At 43.4% G+C, this 9263-nt stretch overlaps 1 long non-coding RNA gene across 1 annotated transcript; it reads right to left on the bottom strand.

Moving 5' to 3' along the window:
• Positions 1-203: 203 nt before the first annotated feature.
• On the bottom strand, positions 204-3553 carry LOC116597614. Its single transcript, XR_004288691.1, has 4 exons — positions 3500-3553; positions 1516-1609; positions 510-798; positions 204-411 (listed from the first exon to the last, which is right to left on the bottom strand). It is a non-coding gene; the product is annotated as an uncharacterized LOC116597614 (long non-coding RNA).
• Positions 3554-9263: the final 5710 nt, after the last annotated feature.

A 9263-nucleotide genomic window follows, 5' to 3' on the forward strand; every position in this document is an offset into this window, starting at 1 on the left:
AGATCAGTACGACCACAAATGTGAACTTGAACAGCACGATTTTAATGGTATTGCCTTCTCTCAGATTCTTCTCCCCTTAGCCTCTGTGCACAAAAGGACTGATAACAATTTTGCACTTAAATTAAAAGGGGAGTGTAGGACCACTCCATGTACAAAAGCAAAGACATTCTTTAGGCAGAATGATGACCCAAGATACTAACCATGCATCTTGTTCAGCAAAGCAAACTCCTTCTTTGCCATCTGTCTCATGCTACAAAGAGATAATAATAATAAAATCATTGCTTAATGAGTAAACTAAGTAGAGGATAATTCTCTAGTAGATCATATTGGTGTTCTTCTCCAAGAGATGCCATATTCTCAATGAGGCAGAGAACACAGGGGGGAGTGCGTGATCGCGCACAAACGGGATGCCTAAAATCAAAAACCAATGCAGCATATGTCAGTATTTAATGCCCCATCAAAGAAACATTCAACTTTTCAGCTGTAACCCAAATACAAATTTTCCTTACCCTGTCAATTAGCAGATTACAAAACTTCTGTAGCAGGAAGACCATTCTGCCAGCAAAGCCATAGTGTTTGGAATGGGTCCAGGTCAGACAGATGGCGTGGAAAAGGGGTGCGATGAGACGTTCCCGATCGGCACAGTCGACTGCTCTTCCAGGCAGCAAACGGAACCTTTGTAGGGCGGAGCCACAAGGTGAAGTGTGTCTCCCACACAGCCGGAGAAGCATACAAACGGCAGGAATCACCCAAGTAGTCAGTGACAAGCACAACCACCAGCTGGGGCAGGGGAAGCATCTAGAGAAGAAAAATATACAAACTATTAAATAAATGGAAACCTTGTTCTTTGGCACCTAGAAAGTGCCCTCCCTGCCCCCCACCCACATCGTAAGCCAATGGGCAGAAAAAGCAGAGCTCTGTCTTCTCCAAGATGTGATTGTTAAATTAGGGTGATAAAGAGTTCTTGCTGTCTTTGGAATGCTAAATATACTACAAACAATCAAATGATGTAAGCAGGAGGAAAAGACAAAGAATATTTACTACAACGTTACTCAGTGCCATCTGTACCCTGCACAGTCGATTTGCAGAATTGGCTCCCTTAAAACAGCACCTGTCCAGCTGCGCAGAAAGGCTTGGTTCAGAAGTCAATGACTAATGAAGTGATTATGCGTAGTAGTAACAGTAAGAGCCCACTGAATTTCAGAAGTGGGTGCTACAGTGCAAACACTCATTGATGATTCTTTTTAGAAATTTAAGAATTTAAATTCCCTTCCATTAAGATCAAAGTAGCAAAGCTACTTTGTTAAATTAAATTATTTTTAGGACAGTAAAAGCGTCTCTGTCACCGTCTCTTTAATGGCAACCGGCTGTTATAAGCACTATCAGTGCCCCTAAGCGAGGAAACAACCCTGCAAAGCGGAAGGATTCTCAGCAGTCACTGGTAAGAAGTTAGCGACCCAAGAAAGGAACCTGGTTATCCCCTGGCAGGAGCTGAAAGTTCTGCTATTCCAATACCTGGCGTCTGGCTCAGAAGCCGGGATCTCTGCTCTTCTATGGTGCTCCCACGGAGGGACTGAGTACTTGTAGCAAGTTCCAGTCAAACTTTGGTCTGCAAATAGAGACGTACCAGGTGATGAAGTGCAGATCAATCGGCCCAGTGCAAAAGAGCCGTTGGATGGATGTTCCTAATTTCGATTTCAGTGAGTTCCAGGGCTTTGCTAGAACACGCTTCCCCATGAAGGGATTTGCACCCAAACACAAGCTGGAGTCTTACTTTTAGGCAGTCCTTCCTGACGGTGTTTCTGTGTGACCAGGAACCTGGTTGTACCCTGACACCAGTTTTCTGCCAAGAGACAGAAGCCACCCATGGAAGGTGGTCATGGCACTTTTGATGCACACAGTGTCCTGCCTCCACCACATCCTGATTCTTTTCCTTCCGCTATTTTTGCCCACTCACTTATAGAGGCTCGGGTCTCTAGGTGGCAATAGCGTAGATAGGAAAACACGGAGGTCATTATCCTGAGGATGCTCGGCTAAATTCTTACCAGCTGCATTAGCAAGAGCAGACTCTGTCTTCATACAGAGGCCGGGTTTTCTTGGGCATGAACTTGTTGGAACAAAATGGGAGAAAACTCACGTGTTATGCCCTGTCTATAGTCGCCCCTGATTAGAGGGAATATAGCCCTGGCAACGCATTGGATGCCATAGAGATTTCAGAACCAAAGCAAGGTAGACCTGCCAAGCTTGGCGTAAAATTTTATGACTAGCACCACTGTTTTACTTCAGAACAACTGTAAGAAAGATGATCCAGGGGCACCTGGGTGGCTCAGTGGGTTAAGCCTCTGCCTTCGGCTCAGGTCATGATCTCAGGGTCCTGGGATCCAGCCCCAAATCAGGCTCTCTGCTCAGCAGGGAACCTGCTTCCCCCTCTCTCTCTGCCTGCCTCTCTGCCTACTTGTGATCTCTCTCTCTGTCATATAAATAAATAAAATCTTTAAAAAAAAAATGAAAGATGATCCAATGATTCAAACAACAAGCAACTCGGACATCAGTTTAAAGTTTTCGTTTTTTTTTTTTTGAAGATTTTATTCCTTTATTTGACAGAGACACAGCAAGAGCAGGAACACAAGCACGGGGAGTAGGAGAGGGAGAAGCAGGCTCCCCACTGCACAGGGAGCCCTATGCGGGTCTCAATCCTAGCACCCTGGGATCATGACCTGAGCCGAAGACAGACACTTAATGACTGAGCCACCCAGGCACCCCCTTTAAAGTTTTCAACCCAGGTCCCTGCCCTATATCCACACCCTGTGAAGAGAAGGGGGGAAAAAACACAAAAGCCCCATAGAAGTAACAATTGCCTATTTTAATGTTGGCAGCATACAAATGACAATTACGCTGTTAATTGATAGTTATTTCAATGAGTTGTCATCCATGTAGATTGTTCAGATTAGCAATGTTGTTTTTGCACTGTGACTAAGCCACGGGGTAGCTGCATAAAAACTTGTATTCTAGGGTAAGAACAGTCTAACAACTCAGCAGAGAAAAAGGGCCAAGCTCCTTTAAAGAGACAGCTGACTTTTAGAGAGAGGCTGGGAGATAGGCTTGTTAAAATGTGATTTTTAACAGCATGTTCCATTAATGAAGTGCAATGTTTCATTAAAGAAGTTTCTATGCAAATGAAGTATAAATAAGACAAAAGGCAGTAAAAGTGGGAGCAGCCTGGCTACCAAGCTCACCGAGGAAAATATCAGCGCTGCCTAGAACAAGGCTAACAGCTCCACGTTTGTCCCTAGAACACTGGCTCTCTCTCTCTCTCTCAAGCTCAGGACAACCGCTGGTTTCTTTTCAGAGCCCAGAGCAAGTAAAACCTGAAGAGGCCTGGCCTGAAGGAAAGACTTAGAACAAATCCACAGCCCAAGACTGAAGGGCAGTCATTAACCCTGTACCTTTAAAACAAAACAAAATGAAACAAAACAAACAAAAGAACTCTCCATCTTACTTATAAGTTTCCTGTGGCTTTCCAATTTTGCAAAAACAGATTGAATTTTGAAGTTTTTCTACTGTCTAGAAGCTTTAAGTTATAGCTGTTGATCAGCAACATAAAAAAGTGATCTCGAAATCTGCAGGCAACAGGTCAAGAGGGCTCGACTGGCCCCTCCTATCTCATGGGGCGTCCTTGTGGTAGCCTCTCAGGTCCTGGGGAGAGTAGCCTGTTGGAAGCAAGCAGAATCTCGAGGCCATGTCATGGAATTTCTGCATGAAATTGGACAAAAAGCATCATGTTAATCAAGTTTCTCTCGTTTCTTCTTAAATTAGGTCAAACCAACAAACCTGGTAATAATTCTTACTAAACTAGAGCAATATTCCTGTTCAGATCAACTGTACGTAATTAAAACAAAAACCCCTCACCTTTTGACAGGCATTTGCATGTCTGCAGGGTGCCTACACTTCACCCCCCACCCCCGCCCCTGACACCCCGCAGTACTGACATCGCTGCACTACTGTCCCACTTGAGGAAGCAGCAGACATTGGTGGTTTTAACCAATGTGGATAACGGATAGCTTCTTATAACTGGACTCTAATTTTCTGGGAACCACCCCTCATCCACACTCACATTCATGGTTTAGATGGACAGTCCCCCCCACCCATGCTCAGGAGTGGTCATGTAGCTCAGGCCAGACTCGTCAGGTCATTCCATTCCTTGGGCCACAGTATATGGGTCAAGGTTGAGCATAGAACCAACCTAGTAAGAACCCGTCTTGGAACTTTTTCTGGAAACTCCTAGGAAAGAGAAAGAAGCAGTTTGGTGACAACTTCCTATTTTTATGCCAGGCTTGAGGAAATAGGCAAATATATCATGGATAAATGAGAGCCAGTTTTCTCGCTGTCAGAGAAAAATGTTAACAGTATCAGGAAAGAAGGGAGGCTAAAGGAACCCCAAGATTTTGGGTTGAAATTGGAGGTACTGGTAGAAATTCGTGGTTTTTAAATATGTACCCGAAGAAATGGATGGATTTCTGATATAGTAGGAAATAAATATATGAGTGTATATGAATGCATTGGCATATTTCCTAGTTTGGTCTTCTGAGACGACATCCCAGGGATGATATGTACATCTAAGCACCCAGATCTTGGGTTGCAAATACCATTCTCCAGTAAAGGAACCAGGGCTTCAGGGAGACATGATCAATTCCAGGACTATGATAGAGAAAACAAAATATGAGTCTGTAACATCTCAAGGTGCCAGAAAGTAGGGAAGTGCTCCAAAATAATGAGGGAGGCCTATCAAAGGACTTGAAAGGGCTTCCAATATCCAAAGAGGAACAATTTAAATGACAAAATAAATAATGAGAGTATTGGATTATAATGAGTGTCCATGAGTCCAAAATGATACCAATACATAATTGAATAAGTCAATGGAGAAGGACAGCTCTTTTTACAGAAAAATGTCAATGAATAAATATAGATGGAATGAAGCAACTAGGAAATTACTATTAGAATAATATGATCATACTTGTTGCAGGCAAGATCAACTGATGATTTCTAAAATTAGTGGGCAAAGGTTTGAGGAAAAATAAGGTATTCATATAGCCTCAAATTATCTCCCCCAAGATTTTTATTAAATACGAAGGGAGATATTGTGAATTTTTCACTGAAGAAACGTAAATGACACCATGTTAGATTAACACTGCCAGATTATGACACCCTGACTCATGTACCCACAATGCAACGGACTGAAAGAGCCTATCATTTCTGAGATATTCTTAACACAAATGCATCATCTCAGTCTAATCAGAGGAAAACATCACACAGACTCAAGCGGAGTGATGTTTTACAAAATAACCAGTCAGTACTCTTTAAAAGTTTCAAGGTCATGAGACACAAAAATGGTTGAGGAGATGTCCCAGGATGGAGGAGCCTAAGGAGATGGGACATGGAAATAAGATGTGAGATCCCCAGTTGGATGCTGAAGCATATTTTCCAGGAAAAACGAGCAAAACTCAAAGTCTTTATGTTGGATCAGTGTTCAGTTCTTAGTTTCGATCACTGTACTTTTGTCACATAAGAAGTTAGCATTAGTGGAAGCTGGATTAAGAGTATTTCAGAACTTTCTGAATGGTTTTTGAAACTCCTCCATAAGTTTAAGGTCATTTCAAAAGAGTTTTTGTGCTATTTTGAACAGCATGGGGACTGTAGTTAACGATACTGTATTGCCTACTTGAATGTTGCTAAGAGTAGATCTTGAAAGAGCTCATCACGAGAAAAAACATTTGTAACTATAAATAGTGACAGAAGTTAACTAGACTTAAGGTGATGGTCATTGTGCAATATATACAAATATCAAATCATTACATTGTATACCTGACATGAATATATTATATGTCAATTATATCTCAGTTAAATTTTTCAAAAATTAAAATAAATTTTTAAAAGTTTTAGTTTTTTTTAATTAACAAGTTGTTGTTGCTGTTGTTGTTGTTGTTGTTGTTGTTGTTGTTGTTGTTTAAATACAATGAGTCAAGAGTCGCTGAAGATTACAGGGAAATGGGGCAGGAGGCGAGAGCTGCCAGGGCCTGGAGATAGGAGCTCCTGGACAAAACTATGACTGAAGCTAATTTACTCCAGGACTTTTTTGGTTGTTCCTGGACAAAGGTGCAAATAAATGGACTCTACCAAACAATACATTTAAATAAGTACAGCAAATGTCCAGGCCATTGAGAAGAAAGAAGAAAAACCCAGAGCAAGGAAAGAAGATAATAGTTGCATTCTACCAAATGTTAAAATAGTATCATTAGTATTAAAAAAAAAAAAAAAGTTTGCAAGTATGCTTCTCTAGTTTGCCCCACACTTCTGAACACCACGTCAGGATATCAGCTGAATTCATGTTTTATCTAGCGATACTACCTACTAGTGTGCCTGAGAAAGGCAAGAAAACTCCATCCTAAAGCATCTTCCCATCAGCCATGCCTTAGTTCATGAAATTCACAGCATCCATCCCCTTTGGGGTTAAGGCCCTGAAGATCTCTACTAAAATGTAAATCCTGTGGCGCATCCAAAAAGACTCATCCAGGTTCTGTCTGGAAGAGTAATACATTATCAATCATTAACAATTTAGCCACAATTTATGAACCAGATTAAGTTCTGCCCCCTCAGCCGATCTCAGAGGAATGAGGCAGAGGATCCGTAATTTGTAATGAAGGAACCAAGCAGAGGGAAGAATCAGAAGTATAAGAGGGGACACTTGGATCATGTGCTGAGACGTTGGGGGCCCAGCCTGAAGGTCCCACGTGGAGAGAAGGGAGAGGAGCACAGAGAAAAGGAATGGGAAAGAAGAATGGCGCAGTGCCAAGAACAACGTGCCCGGGGTTCCTGTACAAATTCACAGTACGAACAGAAGCATTGTTTAAGGGGTACCTTGGATCATGGCCGCCATGTACAGTTGTGCTGGTTGCTCCCAGACAGGGGCACAAGTAGGGACTAAAATCCAGCCCAAGTGGCTCTTCCCAAGCCGTGAGTCCAGGAGGGGGCTGCATGTGCCAAGGGGGATGCCTTGCTACAATTGATCCAAATATTTTGCAGTGGCAGCCTTGCATCAAAATAATTTCCAAGCCTTTTTTCTGGAGGGACAAGAGTGTGTTGAGACTCTCTGGTGGCACCATCTCCTTCCACTTTGGGGAGTGGGACAAGAGATCCTCTTGGCTTCCACATCCTCTTGGCTCCCAGGCCACTGTCACCCAGTTATCCTCCTAACGCTCAGGCTTGTTTGGGAGCTGACAGAGGGCAGAACAGGGGCTCTAGTTCTGGAAAGAAAGCAGCAGTTATCAAATTGCTTTCAGTGACACAACTACCAGAGCAAAGACTGTGCTGGAAACACTTTATATGCAATTTATCCTTCCGGGCGGTCACCGGAGAGGGACAATGGAGGAAGGCTTCCCTTCTACAAGTGTCCTCAACAAAAGTCAAGAATGAAACATCTTTATCCCCTTTGTTTATTTTCCCTGCCACATTATTGACTGCAAAAAAAGCAAAACAAAAACAAAAACAAAAAACAACAACAAAGAAAAAAACACTCGCCCAAGTTAGGGGAACCACCGTGTCCTGGCAGTTCTTTCTCCCTCTTGCTTTCAGGACAACGTTAATCTGCAGGGCTGCTTCTAATGTATTTTGACAGGGAGAAAGTGGCAACTTAGCCCATTATCCCTTTAGAGCAGAGCAGAGAGGCTTAGAGAAAACCCCACCTGGCCTTAGACTATCTTTCTTTCTTTTGTTTAAGACTTTTATTTATATGAGAGAGCGAGATGGGGGGTAGAGGAGAACAGATGGGTGGAGAGAGAGAGAGAGAGAGAGAGATTCTCTCCAAGTAGACTCCGCACGGAGCACAGAGCCGGAGGTAGTGCTCGATCTCGCGACCCTGAGATCATGACCCGAGCTGGAACCAAGAGTCAGATGCTTTAGCGACTGAGACCCCCAGGTGTCCCCGGCCTTAGAGTACCTTAGCTCATGAGGACAATCCGCAAATGCTCATTTTCATTTTGCCCAAACTCTCTCTGCCACTTTTTCTCAGGCCGGTAGTTGCAGCCCAGGCTCATCTGCTCTCCGCCAGGACTGGGCCGCTTCTGTGGAGCACCATTCCCCTTTGGAGACCCCCCAGTGAGAGCCCACTTCTTCGGTTTTTCCTTTCCATGTTGCTCATTGGTGACATTATGCAGATGCTGAAGGGAGAGGAGGCAGCCCCCTAAGAACTTTCCATCAGAGGCACCGCCTGCCTGGGTGCTCTTCCTGCCACAAGTCTGCCGCTGCCCAGAATGTTTGCATCGGGCTAAGTTCTCCCTACATGCAAGCCTGACAGCACCTTAAATTCCCTTTCCTCAATCACAGATCAGTTTTTTGTTGACTACCTATTATACTTACTCGGGTCTTCTGCTAAGCCCTGAGGAAACAGTGATGACCAACACAGACTCAGGCAGAGTCCTATCTTCTTCGCCCTTCTTACCTCTCCAGCCCCTTTCCACCTCCAGCTTTTGTCACTCCGCTGGGAAGCCTTCCATAAGCCCCAATCCCGGTCTCAATGACCCTCTCCTAGTCTCCCATAACATCCTGTCACACCCCTACAGCACTTAACACTCAAAGGGAACTCCCAGTTCCCAGGATTTCAAATAGAGCCAAAGGTCAGTTTACATCTCAACATCTCCTTTCATTTTCATCTCAGTTGTAAAGGACCACATAAAATAACTCCTAAAACGTCATCCCTAAGTGCTCCTCAAAGGAGGAAAAAATTGATATTCATGGCACAAAATCTGGAAAAAATAAAGTCTATATTGCTCCTAATGGCAAATGTGGTTGTGGATCATGAATCTGGTCTAAATCACTAAAATCCATAAAAATAGTTACAACTTGTTCATAAAACACCTCTTGCGAGACTTTCCAGAAGAAACTTTAGAAGGTAATAAAACATCAGGCAATGGGGAGTGCTGATTAACCCCGGAAAAGGCCTGAGAGGCTCTGCTTTGTTATCTTCATTAGGTGCCCCATGAACACCTGCTCCCACGGACAAGTGCCTTCGTCATCCAAGTTTCCAAGAATCACCAGGCAAAGGGCCAGAGCTCTTCCTGCCAGGAGACTTCTAGCCTAGATTTTATTTTTTAGTTGAACAGGGTACCTTCTCAGGTCTTCCTCCCCATTCCTGGGACATCAGAATGATTTTGGTAAATAGATCCTATAATTGAGAATTAAAACAGTTAAGATCCTAGGTTCAAAATTTG

Source organism: Mustela erminea, chromosome 8, assembly GCF_009829155.1.
Source record: "Mustela erminea isolate mMusErm1 chromosome 8, mMusErm1.Pri, whole genome shotgun sequence".
Classification (NCBI taxonomy): Eukaryota; Metazoa; Chordata; class Mammalia; order Carnivora; family Mustelidae; genus Mustela; species Mustela erminea.